Genomic DNA, 23,422 nt, shown 5'->3' on the forward strand with positions numbered 1-23,422 from the left:
TGTTCTGCGATGCACATAGCCTGCTGGGTATACATTTTAAAATGCCATCTCTGGAGCTATCTTTAGTCTTTGCCTCCCAGCTTGTGCTCATGAAAATAAGTACATCCACAAGACGGTGGTTTCAGGAGCAACTTTGACCTTATGAAACACAATTGCAGTGTGGTGGTAGATCTCTTTGTGATCTATGGGAATCCTTATGGATGGAGGTCCTCTGAGTTTTGCTGTTTCATTTAATAAATATTTACCGAGCACCTGCTATTAATATGTGCAGGCACTATTCTAAGCACTGGGTTCAAGAAAGATGGATCCAGAGAGTCCTCTGTCTCTGTACCTGTTTCTAGTCACAGAATCAGTTTATAAACCAGCTGTATATCTCTGCATATCTTTGTTCTGTATTATTCTACAGAGCAATAATCAAATGCCTTCAATGTGCCCAGCACAGTGCTAGAGGCAGGTGAATGAGGCTCTGGTCCAAGAAGTTCACAGAAGGGAAAAAAAAATTGGTCAATAAATAAAGGAAAAAATGTTAAAACTTGGTAGTGTTTATTTATTTATGGGTTGCTGTGTTCCAAAAAAAGATTCAAGGCTGCTTACAAGGATACATAAAACCCAGCCAGACTGCATAAATTTTAAGTAGGAGAGAAGGGAGGAAAAGAAAAACAAGAACGAGGAATGAAACGGGGCCAGAAACGAGACAAACACAAAGATAAATATGAGAACTTCCTCTATGCTTGATGCCTGGCTGTAGTCCCTTGTGTAGTAGATGCTGCCAGGGCCCTGCCCAGAGTCCCTCAGTACTCCGCTCTGTACACAAAAGGGTGCTCATTGCTACACTTGTGACTTTCTGAATAAGGGCTTTGTTCTGGTTGTGGAAGCACACCTGGCCAGCAAGCAGGATGGCCTGGAAGTCCCAAAGAGTTTGTGTGTCTAGAAACAGCCCCAGCCAATGATGGATGGGAGTTGGTAGACGAATATCCCAGCTTCCTCTCCTTCCGCTGAGATAACATGAGGCGTGTTCTCCACAACCTTCCAGTGCCCCCTGGGGATGCTGAGATCCACTTGCCCATAGCAATAACTCACTTGCCACATGCCTTTATTGGCCATCTTCCTTTCTGTGTCTCCCTTTCCCTCTCCCCACGCTGTTATTTCCTGGAATCATCTCCTAAATAAACTACCTGCCCTTGAATCCTTGTCTCAGAATGAACTTCTTGGGGAACCCAACCGAAGATAACTCACCAGACCCTCATCTGCTGTTTTTTGTAGAACTCCAGGTTCCTGCAAGTATCGCTCCCAGAATCTCCTGGGATGCCCAGGAAGGAGCTGCACATGCTCAGTAACAAGTCTAGTCAGCTAAACTACCATGTTTGTAAATTCTTCCTCTTTTCTACTTTTCTGGACACCTCTGCATCAACCAGGCATGTTGATATTTCTGCTGCTTATGACTACCTCGGTTGACTGCCACTTTATCCAAGAGTCATCTCCACTTTGCATCACTGGGTACCACCTTTTGTACCAGCCACTGCTGCCTCCTATTGGGTAGCAACTAACACTAGGGTACCAACCAAGGTACCAGGGGCCAAAGTTTGGTGTCTAATGGTGATGTTCAGCAGAGGAGAATGCCTGCCCGCCACACTGTGTTCGTCATTGTGGACGAGATGCCAGAACAAAATTGTCTGAGAGCCAAAAAGAGGTTTTCATTAAACAATCTCCTCAGTTTTTACTTATAGCCATAGCCACATAAAACTCAGGCATGGTAAGTCCATAGGACTGGTCGTTAGAACAAATCTGAGTGAAATGTATACCACTATCCTCAAAAATCACCCATCCAAACCCTAGCCAAATATAAACCTTGTTTTGAGGCTCTCTTGTTTGATCTTGTCTTCCCTCTTGAGTTATCTCCTGGGAGGTCCTTGGGCCCCTGGTGCAAATAAGATACATGCAAAATGTACAAGGTGTCTTGGTATCTGGAATTATTAACTAAAATACTACTGAATATTAGAGGACATCAACTCAAACCAATCAGTTCTTAGTTCTTCTTTCTGGCAATTGTAGAACATAGTCACCTATCTATTGAAGCTATTGCAGGATCATTTGTGTGTGTGTGTGTGTGTGTGTGTGTGTGTGTATACATACACACATATTTTCAGTTCAGTTCAGTCGCTCAGTCGTGTCCGACTCTCTGCAACCCCATGAATTGCAGCACGCCAGGCCTCTCTGTCCATCACCAACTCCCAGAGTCTACCCAAACCCATGTTCATCGAGTCGGTGATGCCATCCAACCATCTCATCCTCTGTCGTCCCCTTCTCTTCCCGCCCCCAATCCTACCCAGCATTAGGGTCTTTTCCAATGAGTCAACCCTTCGCATGAGGTGGCCAAAGTATTGGAGCTTCAGCTTCAACATCAAACCTTCCAGTGAACACCCAGGATTGATCTCTTTTAGGATGGATTGATTGGATCTCCTTGCAGTCCAAGGGACTCTCAAGAGTCTTCTCCAACACCACAGTTCAAAAGCACCAATTCTTCGGCGCTCAGCTTTCTTCACCGTCCAACTCTCACATCCATACATGACCACTGGAAAAACCATAGCCTTGACTAGACGGACTTTTGTTGGCAAAGTAATGTCTCTGCTTTTAAACATGCTATCTAGGTTGGCCATAACCTTCCTTCCAAGGAGTAAGCGTCTTTTAATTTCATGGCTGCAGTCACCATCAGCAGTGATTCTGGAGCCCAAAAAAGTAAAGTCTGACACTGTTTCCACTGTTTCCCCATCTATTTCCCATGGAGTGATGGGACCAGATGCCATGATCTTAGTATTCTGAACGTTGAGCTTTAAGCCAACTTTTTCACTCTCCTCCTTCACCTTCATCAAGAGGCTCTTTAGTTCTTCTTCACTTTCTGCCATAAGGGTGGTGTCATCCGCATATCTGAGGTTATTGATATTTCCCCCGGCAATCTTGATTCCAGCTTGTGTTTCTTCCAGCCCAGCGTTTCTCATGATGTACTCTGCATAGAAGTTAAATAAGCAGGGTGACAATATACAGCCTTGACGGACTCCTTTTCCTATTTGGAACCAGTCTGTTGTTCCATGTCCAGTTCTAACTGTTGCTTCCTGACCTGCATACAGGTTTCTCAAGAGACAGGTCAGATGGTCTGGTATTCCCATCTCTTTCAGAATTGTCCACAGTTTATTGTGATCCACACAGTCAAAGGCTTTGGCATAGTCAATAAAGCAGAAATAGATGTTTTTCTGGAACTCTCTTGCTTTTTCGATGATCCAGCGGATATTGGCAATTTGATCTCTGGTTCCTCTGCCTTTTCTAAAACCAGCTTGAACATCTGGAAGTTCACGGTTCACGTATTGCTGAAGCCTGGCTTGGAGAATTTTGAACATTACTTTGCTAGCATGTGAGATGAGTGCAATTGTGCGGTAGTTTGAGCATTCTTTGGCATTGCCTTTCTTTGGGATTGGAACGAAAACTGACCTTTTCCAGTCCTGTGGCCACTGCTGAGTTTTCCAAATTTGCTGGCATATCGAGTGCAGCACTTTCACAGCATCACCTTTGAGGATTTGAAATAGCTCAACTGGAATTCCATCACCTCCACTAGCTTTGTTCGTAGTAATGCTATCTAAGGCCCACTTGACTTCACATTCCAGGATGTCTGGCTCTAGGTGAGTGATCACACCATCGTGATTATCTGGGTCGTGAAGATCTTTTTTGTACAGTTCTTCTGTGTATTCTTGCCACCTCTTCTTAATATCTTCTGCTTCTGTTAGGTCCATACCATTTCTGTCCTTTATCGAGCCTATCTTTGCATGAAATGTTCCTTTGGTATCTCTAATTTTCTTTATCTCTAATTTTCTTGAAGAGGTCTCTAGTCTTTCCCAATCTGTTGTTTTCCTCTATTTGTTTGCACTGATCGCTGAGGAAGGCTTTCTTATCTCTCCTTGCTATTCTTTGGAACTCTGCATTCACACACATATTTTAGCATCTGGTTACTCGTGCACTCTGAAACCATCATTGGCTCCCCATTACCCTTAAAATGTAGACTTCTTAACATGACCTATTGGCTCCTGTTGGCTTCTGTTTGCCAACTCCATCTCCTATCCCTTTCCCCCTTGCATACCACATCCTAGTCATATGACTTCATTTCTGTTGTTCCTCAAACACATCAAACTGTCAACTCAAGTCCTTTACATCTGCTGTGCCTTCTGTCTGGACTGCTCTTCCCATGGCTTTTTGTATGGCTGACTTCTTTTTCTTCAAATGTCAATTCAGATGTCACCTTCTCAGAGACTCCCTGTTACCTTACCTAAATTAGAGGCCTGTACACACACTCCCCACCATTTGATAAAATTACTCTTTACCAAATCGTTACGTTAATTTTTTTCAAAGAACTTGTCAGAATCCATGATTATCTTATTCAGTGGTTTTCTGTCTCCTTTCACTGAAATATAATCTCCATGAGGACAGGCACCTTGTTTGACTTTTTCTCCTAAATACTCAGTACCAACCACAGTGGACCCAATATTCGCCCAATATGTTGATGAGTGAATGTACGTAAATAAGTGCGCATTTTCTGTTCTCAGTAGCAGAAAGGTGCATACTTTGGGTTTACCCAAAATTAATGGCACATCATTAACGTATGATTTAAAGAGCAGGGAGGCCAGCAAGCCTCCCTTACTTTCCCTCAAGACATTTCCTAGTGACTCTGATTCTGTATGAGCATCAGTATCTGGCAGGACAGAAGGAAAGCTTCATCAAATTCCCACAGTTTAACCCATAACCAATTTTTGGTCCAGGTTAAAGTCTAAGGAAAGGTCAATAAAATTGATAAACATTACTTTTAACTAAACTTTTCACACAACAGCAAAATATATATATATGTAAAAGTTCATGGTAGGTGCTCAAAAATAAAAACAAATAGTTGAAATTAATTTTAGTAGTACATTTTATTAAATTTAATGTTTCCAAAATGGAATCATTTCAACATGTAATGAGCATTTTTTAAAAAGATAAAGCAGATCTTTTACATCCTTATTTTTCCTACTAAGGCTTTGAAATCTGCTGTAAATATAATTTCATACTTACAGCATATCTCAGTTGGGATGATAAATTTGAGTTGCAAATTATGGCTCTGGATTTAGATTTCAAAAGTTTAGAGCTGAAAAAGTAGATTCATATACCCAAGGAATTCCAAACATACTTAAGACTTTTTCCAATAATGGAGTCAAGAATCAGTTTTAAAAGTTAACATGAAGATTGATGACTTTATGCTAAGTAAAAGAAACCAGACACAAAAGGTCACATATTATATGATTATTAAATCCATAGAGACAGAAAAACTAGTGGTTTCCAGGGGCTTGGGGGAGGGGAGAGTGAAGGTAATTGCTTAATAGGTACAGGGGTCTTTTGCAGGGTGATAAAAATGTTTTGGAATTAGATAGAGATGGTTGTTGCACAACATTGTGAATGTACCAAATGCCATGGAATTGTTCATTTTAAGATGTTTAATTTTGCATTGAGTTTCACCTTGATTTTTAAAAACTGAAATTAATCAAATTTGATTCAAGTTACAACTTCAGTTCCTCCATCATACTAACATGTACATCACAATCCATGTACTCAATAGCCCTAGACCATGACACTACAACACAGGACCAAACTACTCCTTTGCAGAGTCCTGAGCTTCTTAAATCATTTATTTCTGTTTTTACAGGACGCGGCTTCCCTGCACTTAGCGAAAGCTTTCAAGGTGAAGTGTCCCAGTTTATTTAAACACCACCTGGCAGCCACTGAAGTGTCACGTTTCTATTACATGAGAGCCAGCCATGAATCTGATTGCTACTGTCCCAGATGATTAGCACGTTTGGGATGACAGATTGTTAAGGGCCGTCACCTTTTTGAGCATGCTGTGATTCTTTCATAGTTTTTCTGAAGGGCACCAGGCAGCATTCAGAAGCTTGTGGTCTGTGATAATGGTTTCCAGCAGCCCTTGCCTCCCGGGAGCTAGAGGGGAGCAAGGAGGAGATGAGTCACAGAGACCAGGCACTGTGCTGGTCGTGACACACGTGAAAGGGGCAGTTTAAATGATTAAGGGCGTAAAACCTTCAGAAACCTGAGGATGACTCATAAGACTCCGAAGGATCTGATGAGTTCACCATGTCCATCCCAAATGAATACAAGCAACTTGCTATTTTCTTTCAACTCCCCAGAGGTCCACAACCATTCCTGTTTTCTCATTGTGCTGAATCATACCTCTCTGGTATTAAGACCTGTTCTTCTAAGTCTTTCTTATCAAAATCTCTCCTGTTAGTTTATCTTTTAAACCTCCCAGTTAAGCCTGATATCATTCAGTGATGACTGTTCCCTGAATATAAGGACCTTTACCTGGAAATATTTTCTCCTTAGTATTTTCTCATTTTTTTAAAAAGTATTTTTATTTATTTATTTAGCCTCACTGTGTGGCATGCAGGATCTTAGTTCCCTGACCAGGGATTGAACCTATGCCCACTGCATTGCAAGACAGGTTCTTAACCACTGGATCACCAGGGAAATTCTGTGTTTTCTCACTTTTGATGCTTCTACATTCCAGTATGATTATTCAGTTTTTAGATTGCCTGGACTTTTGCTTCTCTCTCTGTCTTCTTGCTGCCCAGTGTTTTTTTCTTTCTTTCTCCTTGATTGCATTGAAGAGAAAAGTAAATAAAATTTTCACTGATCAGTTTTTTCTTGGCCAGTCCAGTAATAGACATATATTCAAATTCTATCTTTCTAATACTGAAGTGACAGTTATCACCATAAATCTATGCCTCTTATTTATTTATATCACTGTAATAATATATAATATAATATAACATATTATAACATATATAATATATTATATATATTATACATAATATATATTATATTATATATAATATTATATATACTATATATGATATAATATATATAATATTATTAATATTATATATACTATATATAATATAATATATATAATATTAATAATATTATATATAACATATAATATACAATTATATATATTATATATTATAATATAATATATTATAATATATAATATACAAGTATATTATATATTATACTGTTAAAATTATTATATTATACTATACTATAATATATAATATATAATATTTAATATTTAATTATATATTGTGTATTATTATTATATATAATTATACATATAATTATATATACATATAATTATTATATTATATAATTATATAATATGTTACATATTATAACATTAATATTAATATTAATTAATATATAATATACAATTATATTATATATATCATAATATTAGTATTAATATTAGTTAATATATAAAATATATAATATATTATATATAATATATAATAATATAATATAATAATATATAATATTATATAATATTATATTATACAAATTATATAATAATATAATATTATATATATTATTATATATAATATTATATAATAATATATATAATATATAATATGTATATATTATTTATATTATATTATAATTATATATATTATAATATAATATATTACATAACATAATATATTATATTATTTTTATATTATTATTTTATATTATATATAATACATTATATATATATTATATATTAATTAATATTAATTAATATTAATACTAACATTATTATATATAATATAATTGTATATTATATATTATAATATTAAATATTATATATTTATATATTATATGATATTAAATATTATATTATATTATTATATATTATAGTATAATATAATATATTATAATAATATAATATATAATAATATAATATAAATATATGTGTTATATTACATTATATATAATATATATGTTATATTATATATAATATATATTATATATAATATATAATATTATATATATTATAAATATAATATTTATAAGACTGTGGTTAGTTTCCTTCAACAGCAGCAACAACAACAATAAAATATATGCCATGCTGACACTTGCAGTCACACTGCTGACAAAAGTGATAGCTTTCATGGATGTCTCAGAAGAAATGACAGATATTCCCCCAAAGAGTTGCTATCCATTATACCCCTTCCAAGGTTAAACTTGGCTGAATGCAATGTCTTGTTCACAAAATTTTGATTGCAATGAATGGAAGTCTCCTATGGTTAGCATAAACGAAAAAATAAAAACAGGGGTGAGAGAGAAGAGGAAGTTAATGAAAGGAGGCTGGGGATATTTTGTGGCATCAAAATAGGAGCTGAACATGGGACTTCCTTGGTGGTCCAGTGGTTAAGAATCCACATTCTATTGCAGGGGATGTGGTTTCAATCCCTGATCGGGGGAACTAAGATCCCACATTGCCAAGGGGCAACTAAGCCTGTGTGCTGCAATGAAGACCCAGCACAGCCAAAAAAAAAAAAGAAAAGATAATGGCAAAACTATTTTTTAAAAAGAACTAAACACCTAAGGCTTAGAAAAAGAAGAAACTAAGGATGAGTTTTGCGAATTCAGTAGCAGCTCACAAACTTTTTCTCCAGAGCACTGCCATCAACATCACTTTGTTCCAGGTCTCTTCCTACCTCTTTCTTTTCTCTTTCCAATTTCAGATTCTTGGGAGAGAGCCCAGGGTGGGTCAAGTGACCTTCAAGATACTTCGTGCAAGTGAAAGATGAAACTAATGTTTAAAAGGATGAGCTCAAATGAGATGACACACATAAGGCGAACTATGTTTTCCAAAGATGACCAGAGCCATATCTCCCATCCCACACACTCTTCTGCAACGTGACCTTGTCACTCCCTCATCAAGAGGTTTGAATCTGCGTTGCCTTAATGGCTCACCTGCAGCCAATGCAAAAAGACAACAACAGTGACAAACATGACAACACTCCTTGTGCCCCATCATTAGTGTTGACAGACAAAATACAGGACACATGGTTAGCTTTGAATTGCAGATACCCAACAAATAATTTTCAGATAAACAGTGAATATGTACAAAAATGGAACATACTTATACTATTAACAAAAATGGTTGCTTATCTGAAGTTCAAAATTAACTGGGATTACTATGTGCTAATTCTGGCAGTCTTATCCAGTTTCTGTTCTCCCTTTTAGAAATAAGAACACCCCACCCCAGCAGTTTTAGCCCAGCTAGAGACTGTTTCCATGCCTCCCTTGCCCTAGGAGTGGTCATGTGAGTGGTTCTTGTCAGTAGAATGAATGGAAGTAAAAATGTGCCACTTCAGCCCACAAACTTTCTCCCTTTCCCTCCTTCCCATAGGCTCAAATGCTGCTGCAGTGCTGGAGAGCTGGCTTGCACTGTGTAAAGATAGTACCCAGCTGGTACGGCAGAGCAACAACACAGAAGGAACCTGGGGCTCCTTTCAGTGTCTTGGAGCAGAGCTGCCTAATCTCCTTAGGCCAGCTCCCACCTAAGGCTTCCCAGGTGGCACTAGTGGTAAAGATTCTGCCTGCCAATGCAGGAAACATAAGAGATGTAGGTTCAATTCCTGGCTTGGGAAGATCCCCTAGAGGATGGCACGGCAACCCACTTCAGGGTTCTTGCCTGGAGAATCCCGTGGATAAAGGACCCCGGTGGGCTACATTCTATAGGGTTGCAAAGAGTCAGACACGACTGAAGTGACTGAGCACAGCACAGCATAACTCCTACCTGTGGACAAGAGCGTGAGACAGAAGGAAAAGTCTAATGTGATTAAACTCTTGTAGTTTGGGGTCTGTTACAATAGCTCATTCATGAAATAATAGAGCTGGGATTACTGCACTGGATCTGAAAGGCTTTCCAGTTCCTGCCTGCAATCTATCATTGGGAAACCCAACAAGATCCAGTTTCCATACATTTAGGAAGGCCGAGTTGTGTGCTTTTATCTGGATTCCCATGAGTCCTGGCAGCCTTTTGAGATCTCTGCCTTCCTCATTTCCATTCATATATTCATAATAATAAGAGACCATCTGTTTCTTGATACCAAATCTCCTAGGAAAATTTCTCCCCTTTGATTCTGCAATTTTCATTTATGTGTCCTTTCTGTCTTCCCTGATAAATGTGGGCTCCATGAGAACAAGGATCATCATTCCTATGTCCACTGCTGTTTCCTCAGTACTTAATGTGGTACTCAGCCCATAGGAGGTGCTCAATAGAAGATGGATGGATAAAAAAACTAGACTGTGGTTTATACAAAGGAAGACTTTATGAAATTTTTCCCTCAAGCTCTGAATTCCTTCTGTCTTGACATTCTTTGTGTCACTGTGACATTTGAGTAGGCCACATTCCCTTTTTTATCTCCAACTGTAGAGGCTTGCCTCAACAGAAGTGTTAAGTCAAGGAGAGTATGCCTTTAGGACTTTTCTTTTTAGTGTTTTCTATGATCTTACCACCTTCTTCCTAAGCACCCAGAGGCCTGATATTATGGACCTTCCCCTTTATCATAATGAAAGATTCCTTTCTTTCATTCCTCTAGAAAAGAGACTGAGACCAGGATTAAAGGACTAACTTCTTATTTAGGAGGTAAAAGCCTACAGAAGTGAAGATGTGGTGGGGAGAAAGAAAGAGAGAGAGAAAGAAGAGGTGAGGAAAGATGCAAAGCAATGTGATGCAGTTCCACTGTTTGCTTGACAGTCTTTTCAGAGAGGCCACAGGAGAGACCACAGCTAAGAGTGGGTCTGCAAAGGGGAGGAAAGAGATGGGTCATATCTGGTCAGCTGTCTCTCGTCTCCCACTTTCTAGTGGTCAAGACCCATTGGTTGGGAAGCTAACTTCCCTTCACTTCTTGGTTATGTCACCTGGCACCTTGCAGCCACCCAGGCTGAAAAATTCCCATGGCGTGGTATTGCATCAAGACCAGAAGTAGAAAGACAAGTCAGTGTGGATGGGGAGCTGATCAGGAGAGAAGAAAGAAGATGGTAATTGAGGAATCTGAAAAGTTTTATAAGGTGCAAATCCGGAGACATCTTTGGTGGTCCAGTGGCTGAGACGCTGTGCTCCCAGTGCAGGGGCCCTGGGTTCAATTCCTGGACAGGGAATTATATTCCACATGCCGAAACTAAAAGATCCAAACTGCAACTAAGACCAGTGCAGTCAAATAAATAAATAAAATTTTAAAGTATTTTTAAAAAGATAAAGTGTAAATCCCTTGCATAACTCATGTCTACTCATGTCCTTCCATAGGATAATATTGGGTCACCACTGGGTCTGTAAGAACCACATTGCACTTACTCTTTCCCAGAGAAGGGGGAAACAAATTCAGTCAGTTATAGAGCTTGTCTCAGGGAGGTGGCAGTCACTAATTCCAGGAAAGCTAAGACAAAGGCCTCAGTAACACAACCTACAGTCTGTGTACGAGGAATAATGTCCCATCTCCCAAAGATATCCATGCCCTAAGCCCTAGACCTGACCTGCCTCTTGAGAAACCTGTATGCAGGTCAGGAAGCAACAGTTAGAACTGGACCTGGAACAACAGACTGGTTCCAAATAGGAAAAGGAGTACGTCAAGGCTGTATATTGTCACCCTGCTTATTTAACTTATATGCAGAGTACATCATGAGAAACGCTGGGCTGGAAGAAACACAAGCTGGAATCAAGATTGCTGGGAGAAATATTAATAACCTCAGATATGCAGATGACACCACCCTTATGGCAGAAAGCGAAGAACTAAAGAGCCTCTTGATGAAAGTGAAAGAGGATAGTGAAAAAGTTGGATTAAAGCTCAACATTCAGAAAACTAAGATCATAGCATCCGGTCCCATCACTTCATGGGAAATAGATGGGGAAACAGGTTGGAAACAGTGTCAGACTTTATTTTTGGGGGCTCCAAAATCACTGCAGATGGTGATTGCAGCCATGAAATTAAAAGATGCTTACTCCTTGGAAGGAAAGTTATGACCAACCTAGATAGCATATTTAAAAGCAGAGACATTACTTTGCCAACAAAGGTCCATCTAGTCAAGGCTATGGTTTTTCCAGTAGTCATGCATGCATGTGAGAGTTGGACGGTGAAGAAAGCTGAGCGCCGAAGAATTGATGCTTTTGAACTGTGGTGTTGGAGAAGACTCTTGAGAGTCCCTTGGACTGCAAGGAGATCCAACCAGTCCATCCTAAAGGAGATCAGTCCTCGGTGTTCATTGGAAGGACTGATGTTGAAGCTGAAACTCCAACACTTTGGCCACCTGATGCGAAGAGTTGACTCATCATTGGAAAAGACCCTAATGCTGGGAAGGATTGGGGGCAGGGGGAGAAGGGGACGACAGAGGATGAGATGGTTGGATGGCATCACCGACTTGATGGACATGGGTTTGGGTAGACTCCGGGAGTTGGTGGTGGATAGGGAGGCCTGGTGTGCTGCGATTCATGGGGTCGCAAGGAGTCGGACACGACTGAGCGACTGAACTGAACTGAAGCCTTAGAACCTGTCAATATTTATCTTACAAGGCAAAAGAGGTTTTGCATGTGATAAAGTTGAGGACTTGGAGACAGAAAGCACAGCCTGGGTTATCTAATCACATGAACTCTTAAAATCAGAGAACCTGTCCTAGCTGTGGTTAAAGAGAAACACAACAGCAGAAAGAGGAGAGTGATGCTACATTGCTGGCTCTGCCGTGGAGAAAGGGGGCCACCAGCCAAGGAGTGTGGGTGATCTCAGGTGAGGCTGATCCTCAAGGAGCTGACATCAGGGGCCCATGTGCTTGCTGACTGCACTCTTCACAGCTGGGCATCAAGTTCTTCCTTGAAGAGGGACTGGAATGGGACATCTTGGTGTCTACCAGAGTCCACCTCTTGCCCTGCTGGGATTCCGTCTTCATGTACTCTCCTCCATGGCCCCATGGGTCTCTTTCTGAGCGAGAACTCAGGAAAAGGAATTAGCTGAGCCATTAGCCCCTGCTGCTACAGTTGGTCTCAAGGCTACAACTGATACTCCTTCACTTCCTCCTCCAATACCCAGACTGGAGTCACCTCCACCTCAGCTACCACCTCAGCAGTCTTTGGTGTCTTAGCTGATGATGTGAGTCAGACCCTTATTGCTAGAGCTTGGCAGGCAGGAAGTTTACTAAAGAAGGCTCTCAGAATCAACACCTGGGGGCAAATGAAGGAAGCGAGAATGGATGCAGAGAGAAGTTGTGACGCAGTCACAGCGAGATTCCAGCTGACCCCACAGGGAGCTCTGCAGCTCGGCTCATTCTTCAGAGAGCCATCCCCAACTGGGGCCAAGAAGACTGGGCCTTTTCTGCTCCTGCCTTGACCTCTGCTTGAATGGGAACTGCCCCCGGAAAAGTGGGTGTGACACCGGGTAGGATGGCTTTCTTATGCAGAGGGAGATACCCACAAAAGGCTGGCAGCTGAGGGCTGGTAACTGGAGTGTGTAGTTGCAGCAAGTGTCCGTCAGTCCTGAAGGGGAATGGGGTGGTGCTAACCATGATAGCTTCATCTGTGTCCAGGGCCCAATGCTTGTCTCTCCCTATCACAGTCTCAAACTTGACATCGAGTTGTTTCTCACTTACTCCTCTTTCCAGGATTTGTTATCATAGTAAAAATATCCATAACAGAAAATTTACCGTCTTAACTGTTTTTAAGTGTACATTCAGTATTGTCAAGTATATTCGCAGTACCGTGCAACCGATCTCCAGAACTTTTTCATCTTGCAAGACAAACTCAATAGCCAGCCATGAAGTAACTCCTTCTTCCTCCTCCCCAGACCCTGGAAACTCAACTGCCATTCGGCTTTCTGTCTCTAGAAATAAGACCATTCTAGGTACCTTATATAAGAGCCTTTTTGAGACTGGCCTATTTCACTTAGCATAATGCCCTCAAGATTCATCCATGTTGAAGCAAAAAACTAAACTTCCTTCCTTGGTAAGGCTGAATAATACTCCATTACGTGTATATACCACATTTGGTTTAACCATTCATCCATCAATAGATCTTAGATTGCTTCCACTTTTTGGCTATTGTGAATCATGCTGCTATGGACCTGGATATACAGATAGCTCTTCAGGATCCTACTTTAAATTCTTTTGCATACAAAGCAGGATCTAAGATGTTTTTGTCAAAGATATTTTTAATCTCTCATGGCCTTAACTCCTTCTAGACCAAGACAGAGGTGAGGGTGAGCCACCTACTGTCTTCCTAGGGAGGCAAATTTTATAAATCCAAGCACTTCCAAGGTTAGTTCATCACAAGCAAGATTTTGAGAAACAGCCTCTCTGATGAAAGAAAATAAGGTTAAGAGGCAGGCACAGAGCCAGCTCATTACCATGCTGAAGCTGAAGAGGATGTCTTTGTGATGAGGAAGGGAAAGCAGGGGCTGACCAAGGAGAGGTAGACACAGTGGAGGCAGGGGGTTCAGGGGAGGTTGGAGGAAGTTTAAAAAACATTTTTGCCCAGGAACCTATCAGTACATCATTTTGTTGGCCTGGTTATTTTAGGCTAAGCAATACCTGAGATTTAAAACAGCAAAAAGGACAAGTGCATTTTTTAATAAATTATTAAAAATAACTCAAGCTTCTCGTTTCAGACCTATAAATTTGGATGAACACATACACTCAGAGTTTATTTCCTCTGTTTTCATTAAAGTTAAATCCAATCTGCACGACTCAAGCCAAAAGTTAAAAGCATCATCAGATGTCTTTTGCGCTTTTCTTCACCCCAGGTAGCCAGCTAAAATGGGAAAGTGATAAAAGAAAACTTAAAATTCAGAGTTCATTTTCTTAAGAAAATTCTCAATACTGAAACACACCCACTCAGAGCTGTGTGCAAGTAGATAATTGATACTGAATACATTAATGGCAAAAATCATATGTACGCTTCCTAAAATAAGTAGAACTGTTCCACGGTGGTTGGGAAGGAGGCTTAAAAAATAAATAACAGTAAGAACTCTCTACCACAAAAGACTCATTTTTAATCATTTGAAATAATACCTGTTGACCATGCTAGACACTCCCAAGAATGTGCTCTGAAAAGACCAATCAGACCTAAAAGTTACATTGTTATAGTGCAATGTTTAGCAAGCTTTAGGATAAAGTTGGTAATTTTATCCTCTTGGGACATGCCCATCTTTATGAGAGCAGTTATATGTGATACTGTATATGTTCTCAGTTATATATTAATACAATGATTCCATATCTTAAATAACTTCCCTGGTCATTTCAAGGAGAAAAAAAAATGGCCAAAAAAATCCAGCACCTCTCCAACTTTTCTCCATAATTCTTTTAATTGGCGGAAACACGAACAAATCTAAAACCCCCCCTTTCCCTTATTCTCTTTAGCAAGATGAGATTATCTATAATTTCCCAAAGAAGCTTCACTAGAAAACACAAAAAATACCAAAAAACAAGAAAAGAAAAAAGCCAAGTTGAAAAATATAGGTTTCTGATTTTCTGATTCTATAAAAACTTACTGAGAGAGCTAGCTCTGATCTGACACCCTGATCAAACAATTTCCATGCTTAATTTTTCCATTCTTTCTACTCTGGCTTCTTCCTCTCTCTCTTATATTTGCACCCACCCAAAAGGGGGTCTCAGTTACTCAAAACTTCAAGGGAAAAGTGAATGGAAGGTAAATGAGGTTAGGGACCCAAACCTGTGTGAACAATGGACTTTCCACTCTTCTCTAGGTGGCTTTGACACAGAAGGGTGTCCCATCACCTGAAAACGGTCACAAATTCATTTCTTAGAGTAACAGTCTATGGTTACACCTAATGTGTTTTATCTATTCCACAAGAATCTAATGAGCTGCCTTAACCCAACTTCAGTCCTGGAGACATAATCTTAGCTCTAAAGTCAAATTCCATTTATGGAAAAAAAAAGTAATTTTTATCATGGAAGTCACAGCTGTCTTTGATATAAAATGGTATCCTTCTCTTTTTACTGTCAAAACTGTCCACAGCTGAAACAAACCATCCTGATCTATCTGTAGACATCTCAAAGAAGTCCAGTTACCATAATAACCTAAGTGTTAAATTAAGGGCAAGAAATTTCTGGAAATGTTGTCACAAGTTGATATATATGACTAACATAGTGGGTTTAGGTTTAGTTTAGGTCAGCACACACTGATTTCTGTTTTTATGGTTAATAGAATAGAGTAATAAGACAGAAGAATAAGTGCCGAAGAATTGATGCTTTTGAACTGTGGTGTTGGAGAAGACTCTAGAGAGTCCCTTGGACTGTAAAGAGATCAAACCAGTCAATCCTAAAGGAAATTGGTCCTGAATAGTCTTTGGAAGGACTGATGCTGAAGCTGAAACTCCAATAGTTTGGCCACCTGATGTGAAGAACTGACTCATTGGAAAAGACCCTGATGCTGGGAAAGATTAAAGGCAGGAGGAGAAGGTGACGACCGAGGATGAGATGGTCGGATGGCATCACTGACTCGATGGACATGAGTTTGGCTAAGTTCTGGGAGTTGGTGATGGACAGGGAAGCCTGGTGTGCTGCAGCCCATGGGGTCACAAAAATCGGACACAACTGAGTGACTCAACTGAATAAAATAGAAGAGACAAATAAAAGCTCATTTGTGTATCATTTATTCACCTTTGGATGTTCACCATGGCCACCTCCAAGCCATCTTAGCCCACCTACTCAGTTTTTCAAAGCATTCCAGAGTCTGTAAACTTAGTAAATGATCCCAGAGTCAGGCAACCAGCATTTTCTGAAAGTTTTCTTTGATACTTAAATAAAATCCTCAGTGCAATTAGCAGGCAATTTATCCCTACTATGATGGTTAATTTTATGCATCAACTTGACTGGGCTTAAATGCCTAGGTGGCTCGTGAAACACTGTTTCTGGGTGTGTCTGTGAGGTGTTTCTGGAAAAGACTAGCCATTTGAATCAATAGACTGATAAAGAAGTTTGTCCTCACCAGTGCAAGCAGGCATCATCCAATCCACTGAGGGCCTGAACAGAATAAAAAGGCAGAGTAAGGCTCTGTTTGGTTTTTTTCACTTGAGCACCTGAAACACTGACCTTTTTTTTCTTTTTGTGGCACCCTGACCAGGGATTGAACCCATGGCCACGTGCAGTGGAAGTGCAGAGTCTTAACCACTGGACTCTTAGGAAAGTCCAGGCTCTTAGACTTGGAATGAGACTTATACTAGCAGCTCTCCTAATTCATGGGCCTTTAGACTTGGACTGAATTACCCCACCAGCTTTCCTGGTTTGCCAGCTTGCAGATGGCAGATTGTGGAACTTCTCAAGTCTCCACATTCATGTTAGCCAGTTCCTATAATAAATCTTCATATTTCTAGCTAAATAATTTTATTCATTCATATTTTTCTTTGTTAGTTCTATTTAGTAATTGTTTGACCATATTTTGTGATTCTCTGAACCATCCGCTGGTCTTGGTCACATCCTGACTTAGAAAGCAACAATGTGAATGGTGGCTAGTCCATCTCTTTGCTTCAGGTCCCCTGGACCAGGACTAGTTTGCTCCACAAGAAGCAATGTTTGTCCTAGGCTCAGACCAGCTCTATTTCATGGTATTCTTCCTCACCTGCCTCCAAACTAAATTATACTTACTATTGTGCAGCTCACTCCCACCTGGAAGCTCCTATTTCAGCCCAAGAACTTCCCCAGTCTCACCCACAGTCCTTCAAATCTCATAAAATCCCTGGCAAATTAGAAGTCTGATTTGTCAGCACATCAAGAGCAGGTCCATATTTTAGAATTGGACTTACATTAATTAAGATTACTAAGTCCAGTATTCAAAGCCAGGACACCAAAGTATTGATTTATGATGAGAAATATAAACTCTCAAAGATCACAATGCTGAGGTTCACATAACTAAAAGCATTTTCCCTTTATAGGCAGAGAAACCAAATTGCAATCAGAACACAGATTAAGGAGTTTATAATTAGAACAAAGAGAATTAGATGCATGAGCTAAAGGAGCACCCCTCAGTTTAGAAATACTTTGCCCTTTCTTGCCAATGAGTCAGTAATACTAGAAGTCCCTTGCTGAGCCATATTTGAATAGGACTCTTGATATTTACCCCTGCGATGCTCCGTTTTCTAGCTCTTCAAACAGACAAACTTCTCTTCGGATGGACAAAATTTTTTGAAATTGTGTTAAAAAACCTATAAATTCAAGCCTTGCTCTGGCTTAGGGATAACTGTGTCTCTCTATTCTGTTACATCGTATATTTATTTTATAGATCTCTTTTGTACCACCAAATAAGTCATATTTATAAACTTCACAGAGCCTAGCATAGTCATTATACAAGGCAAGTCCTCAGTTTGTTGAAAGGAGAGTGAAGGAATGAATAAGTATATTTCAATGACAGATGACTTTGAAATAGCTCTCCTATCACGTGGAAAACAGAATGGCAGTTTCTCAGGAAATTAAAAATGGGATTATCATAAGATCTGGCAGTTCCACTTCTGGGTACATACTCAAAGGAATTAAAAGCAGGGACTCAAAGAGGAATTTGACCACTGATGTCCATAGCAGTATTATTCACAATAGCCAAAATGTGGAAGCAACCCAAACTTCCATCAACTGATGAATAACTAAACAAAATATTAATAATAACTAAATAATAATTAATTAATAATAACTAAATAATAACTAAAACAAAATATTTCATTGCCTGCAGTGAAATATTATTTGGTCTTTAAAAAGAAGGAAATTCTGACACTGCTGTGATATGTATTAAGCTTGAAGACCTTATGCTAAGTGAAAGAAGCCAGTCACAAAAGGATGTATACTATATGATTGCATAAGTTACCTTGAATAGTCAAATTCATAAGAGACAGAAGGTACAAAGGGAGTTGCCAGGGGCTGAGGACAGAGGGGTTAGGAGTTAGTTTTTAATGGGTACAGAGTTTTAGTTTTACAAAAAGAGTTCTATGGTTAGATGGTGGTAAGTGTTGCACAACAATATGATGCACTTAATGCCTCTGAACTATACACTTAAAATGATTAAAATGGTAAATGTTATGTGAATTTTACCACAACTGAAAAATAATGGCTCATCTATGATGACTCATGGCTTATGTTTTTAAACCTGACCTCTGTCTCCACAAAACCAATATATCAGTTCTATTTCACTCTGTTTGGGGCTCCCCGTTATGCAGTATCACTGTATTATCCATGCCATAGAGTTGTGCAACACAAAACATAGCATTTCAAAGTAAAACTATAAACCATATTGTCACTCTTGTCAAATTAAAAGAACAGACTTTCAATCAAAAAGATAAACACACTATTTTTGGTAGATAAGACAATTTGATATCGGGTTAACATGAACTTAGACAATATTATACTTGTTTTTTAAGATCTGCAAGAAGCAAACACATGAGCTGAATGCAGTTGAACAAAATCATTGTAGGATTAGCAGTTTTCTGACCCACTTGCTAAAAAAAAAAGCTGAATCACTCAGTTGAGACCCCAGGGAAATGCAGATTTATACCTTTGAAATATTCCTTGGTTTTTCTTCAGTTAAATTCAATTCTGTGACCAGTTTTTGAGTCCTTGCTATCTTCTTTTCTTTCAACTGGTTGATTTCCTGTGCCTTCTGGAACACAAGCCTTTGCAAATTCTTGATTTTTGTAAATGCAAATATACAATAAAACCCCAGACAGCTTTCCTCTATGCAATTATTTTCTAAACCCATCAGGAGGGCTGCTTCTCTCCCTAATCCTTTCCTTTATTAGACTGGGGCTGAATGAGTGGAGTGAGTTGTCAGGAAGAGAAGTTCAACGCTCTTTGCTTGCACACAGGAATGAGGGAAGATGGGGAAAATGATCACTCCACCTGTGGCCGCAGTGGCCCTTAAGAGAGAGGTGCTTCCATCCCCACAGGCATGGAGCCATGGTCAGCTGATTCCTGTCTCCTGGCCTCGATTAATGCTCTTCCAAACAAGAGAACCACCTTTGTCCTCTTGTCAAGTACTCGAGCCCTTCTCTTCCATCCAGCGCAGCTTCCTTTAGGAAGGTTTCTTTCATATGAAGAAACTCTTCATTTTCAAGCCAAGTGATAGGATTCCTGACCAATATCTCATCAACAGTTCACTCTTAGAATTGCTATATTTATACTGATTAGATGCTTGTCTTAGTTCCCTGTACAGGCCAGATGTCCTTGGTAATGGCCAAATCAAAGGGCCTAATTGTGTGATTTTCTCTCTTTTTTCTGGCTTTTAGTTTCTGGCAATGGCACCATCATTCTGTTGCCCAGATTAGTAACCTCAGAGGCGTCCCTGCATCCGCCTTTTCCCTCACTCCCACTCCCTAATCAGTCTCCAAATCCTAGTAATTCTGTTTTTTCAACTTCTCAGACATCTTTACTCAGTTTCCATTATCTCTTTCATCTAGACCAGCAGTCCCCAACCTTTTTGGCACTCGGGACCCATGTTGTGGAAGGCGATTTTCCCACAGACTGGGGGGTAGGGGATGGTTTGGGGATGATTTAAGTGTATTACATTTATTGTTCACTTTATTTCGCTTGCTTGCCCTCTGCTCTCTTCCTGCTGCGCCGCCTGATTCCTAACAGGACACAGATGGGTACCCTGATGGAATCCCTGATCTAGTCTCTTCCAGCAGCATAATAACTGGCCTCCCTGATTCCCAACTCCCACCATGAGCTCATCCTTCAGAGCCATATGCATCTTTCTGAACTACAGCTTTATTCAGATCACGATTTAAAAAAATCTCTGATGGCTCCCCATTGATTCAAGGCTATCATAGGTGGAAAGACCACGGGTTTTATAAGTAATCTGATCTCTGTTCAAATACCAACTCTGTCCTTTACTAGTTGCAGGCTTTAGGGCAAAACCCTGATCCTCTCAGAACCTCAGTTTCCACATCTATAAAATGGCAGTCATAACCCATCTGGAAAGATTATTAAAAGGTTGAAGCAAGTTAACATAAACCAGTCCTTCGACTGCCCATGCTGTTGTTGTTCCATTGCTCAGTCATGTCTGACTCTTTGTGACCCCATGGACTGCAGCACGCCAGGCTTCCCTGTCCTTCACCATCTCCTGGAGCTTACTCAAACTCATGTCCATTGAGTCGGTGATGCCATCCAACCATCTCACCCTCTGTTGTCCCCTTCTCCTCCTGCCTTCAATTTTTCCCAGCATCAGGGTCTTTTCAATGAGTCGGCTCTTCACATCAGGTGGGCAGAGTACTGGAGCTTCAGCCTCTGCATCAGACCCTCCAATGAATATTCAGGATTGATTTCCTTTAGGACCAACTGGTTTGATCTCCTTGCAGTCCAAGGGACTCTCAAGAGTCCTGTCCAACACCACAATTCAAAAGATGCTTGCTCCTTGGAAGAAAAGCTATGACAAACCTAGACAGCATATTGAAAAGCAGAGACACTACTTTGCTGACAAAGGTCCATATAGTCAAAGCTATGGTTTTTCCAGTAGTCATGTATGCATATGAGTGTTGAACCATAAAGAAGGCTGAGTGCCGAAGAATTGATGCTTTTGGCCGCCCATAGTAGGTATTCAATAAATGGCATCTTTCCTCCTTCTGCAAGCCCATGCCAAACTATCTTTATTTTTACAACTTTATTCCCCTTCCTTGATTGTTCTCCAAACACAACTTCCTGCCCTCTGTGTCTTTGGAGAAGTTGTTCTCTCTTCTTTGCCTATGGAATCCCCAATGCCCTATAAGAGCAAAAGTCATGTCATAAAGTGTTCCTTGATCAATTCTGTCAAGTATTGTCAGTGGCATAACAAGGGGGAAAGTGAGAATATGTTATCATTGACAGTATTTAGAACTGCCAACTTAGAGTGATAATAAAAAGCACACAGACTTTTTATTATTTTTTTAATCGAAATGCAGTTGTTTAAGCACCTAGACTTTTAGTTTTATGCCACTATATCTAATATCTCCTTTCTCTGAATTCCAGAGAAACACACGGCATGAGTTATCTGGTATTTAATGTACTGTTTAATATAAGTCAATATGGTTATAATTATAGTTTTTTCTGTTCATGTTTTCTGTTTGTTTATTAAATTATAAACTTTTTGAGGGCAAGTATCATAATATATACACCTTTATTTCCCCTACATAATAGCCATCATTATGATTTCTTGCAACAAATGTTCTGGATAAATTAAGAGGTTAGTGAAGTGAAAGTCGCTCAGTCGTGTCTGACTCTTTGTGACCCCATGGACTATACAGTCCATGAAATTCTCCAGGTCAGAATACTGGAGTGGGTAGTCTTTCCTTTCTCCTGGGGATCTTCCCAACCCAGGGATCAAACCCAGGTCTCCCTCACTGCAGGCGGATTCTTCACCAGCTGAGCCACGATGGAAGCCCAAGAGTACTGGAATGGGTAGCCTATTCCTTCTCTAGCTGTCTTCCCAATCCAGGAATCAAACTGGAGTCTCCTGCATTGAAGGCAGATTCTTTACCAACTGAGCTATCAGGGAAGCCCAAATTAAGAGGTTAATGCCAAGTTAACATGTAACAAACACATCTGGCATTCTGAGGTCAAGGTTTGTTTTTTTTTAATATCTTGAGTGAGCAGTGACTATGTGCTAGGCAGTGTGCTCAGTGCTTTATATACATCATTCATTATTTTTTTAAATATTTATTTGGCTGCATCAGGTGGTAGTTGCAACAGGTGGAATCTTTAGTGGATTCTTGATTGCAGCACAGGGATCTAGTTCCCTGACCAGGGATGGAACCAGCCCCCTGCCTTGGGAAGCAAATTCTTAACCACTGGACCATCAGAGAAGTCCCACATCATTCATTATTAAATTATATCAAATTTCTACTATACCATATGCATTGTGTTAGGCCTTAAGAACGCATTAGTGAACAAAATTAATTACTTACACAATGCCTGGTCAGAGAGACTAACTAACTTACTCAGGGTTATTTAGCTAGTAACTAGTGGAGCCTCAACTTGAAACTGGTTTACCCTAGAAACTATGTGGTTGATCACTCTATTACATTTCCTCTGATGTGAGCTCTAGTGAAGCCATAAGAGACTGGTGATTGCCCAGTTTGATCATGCTCTTTTTTAAAAAAAAAATTTTAATTGGAGGCTAATTACTTTACAATATTGTAGTGGTTTTTGCCATACATTGACATGAATCAGCCATGGGTGTACATCCTGAACCCCCCTCCCACCTCCCTTCCCATCCCATTCCTCAGGGTTGTCCCAGTGTACTGGTTTTGAGTGCTCTATTTCATGCATTGAACTTAGATTGGTGATCTGTTTCACATATGGTAATATACATGTTTCAATTCTATTCTCTCAAATCACTCCATCCTCATGTTCTCGCACAGAGTTCAAAAGTCTGTTCTTTATATCTGTGTCTCTTTTGCTGTCTCACATATAGAGTCATCGTTACCATCTTTCTAAATTCCATATATATGTGTTAATGTCCATCTTTCTAAATTCCATATATATGTGTTAATGTACAGTATTGGTGTTTTTCTTTCTGACTTACTTCACTCTGTATAATAGGCTCCAG

This window comes from Giraffa tippelskirchi, chromosome 11 (assembly GCF_054371585.1).
Source record: "Giraffa tippelskirchi isolate mGirTip1 chromosome 11, T2T-mGirTip1v1.2.pri, whole genome shotgun sequence".
Lineage (NCBI taxonomy): Eukaryota > Metazoa > Chordata > Mammalia > Artiodactyla > Giraffidae > Giraffa > Giraffa tippelskirchi.